A 1116-nucleotide genomic window follows, 5' to 3' on the forward strand; every position below is an offset into this window, starting at 1 on the left:
ACATTCACACCTACAGACAATTTAGAGTCACCTGTTAACCTGCATGTCTTTGGACTGTGGGAGGAAGCTGGAGCACCCAGAGAAAACCACGCTGACACGGGGAGAACATGCAAACTGCCCTGCTTTATTAACTAGTCAGTTTGAATATCATTTGAATAATTTTGAGGTTTGGATTATTGGTTGGACATAAGCATTGTGAATGTGTCATCTTGGGTAACTGACATTTCTCACTATTTCATTATCTTTACAAACCAAACTATCAATGAATTTAGCCCAGAGGCCATTTTCTGCTTTGAATACTTCTACTTCTAATACCTTTAGTACCTTTTCCTTAGTATACTTGCAATATTATTTTTACTTAAAAGTGTTATATATAACTTTGGAGAAAGACAGACGATTAGTGAGTCTCACTCCCAGGTCATCAAATATCGATGCTTTGGTTTGATGACCAAACCAAAGCATCGATATTTGATGACCTCAGCAATCCTATCTTTCTCCAGAGTTACATACAGCACTTTTAACCCTTTGATGCACAACATATGCACACCTCTTCTAATGCACAGCGTGGGTCAAAAACCATATCCATTTCCCATGTTATTTCATGCTGGCTGAGTGTTTCTTTGCTCTGTCTTTTGAAATCAAATTATTTTATGATTGAATATTCCAAGTATTCTTTAAATATCTTGTTTTTTATTACAACAGATCATTATTTCCATTTTTCTTTTCATACTTTATGAACAAAAATAGTTTTTGTATTACTACATCAAGTTTACACACAGATCAAAAATGACCCATTCGTCCAACTGTGATTTAAAATTAAATGACTTAATACAATAATAATTATTTGTTTCAAATAATTAGTTAAGCAGTGAGTGGGGCCAAACACTCATACAATATTTGCAACATGTTTATCATTTTTTCACATACACATACCTCTGATAACAGATAACATGGCTATGTAGAGACAGAAATGACATGCTGTGGTGTAAATAAGATAAATAACATAGGGCTATTGAGTTTGTTTAATAAAAGGACAAGGTATAGACATGTTCTATAGGAAAGGTAACCTTAAATGACTTCTGTTGTGATCTGGTGCTATATAGAAAATAAAATTAA

This window comes from Epinephelus moara, chromosome 5, assembly GCF_006386435.1.
Source record: "Epinephelus moara isolate mb chromosome 5, YSFRI_EMoa_1.0, whole genome shotgun sequence".
NCBI classification, from domain to species: Eukaryota; Metazoa; Chordata; class Actinopteri; order Perciformes; family Serranidae; genus Epinephelus; species Epinephelus moara.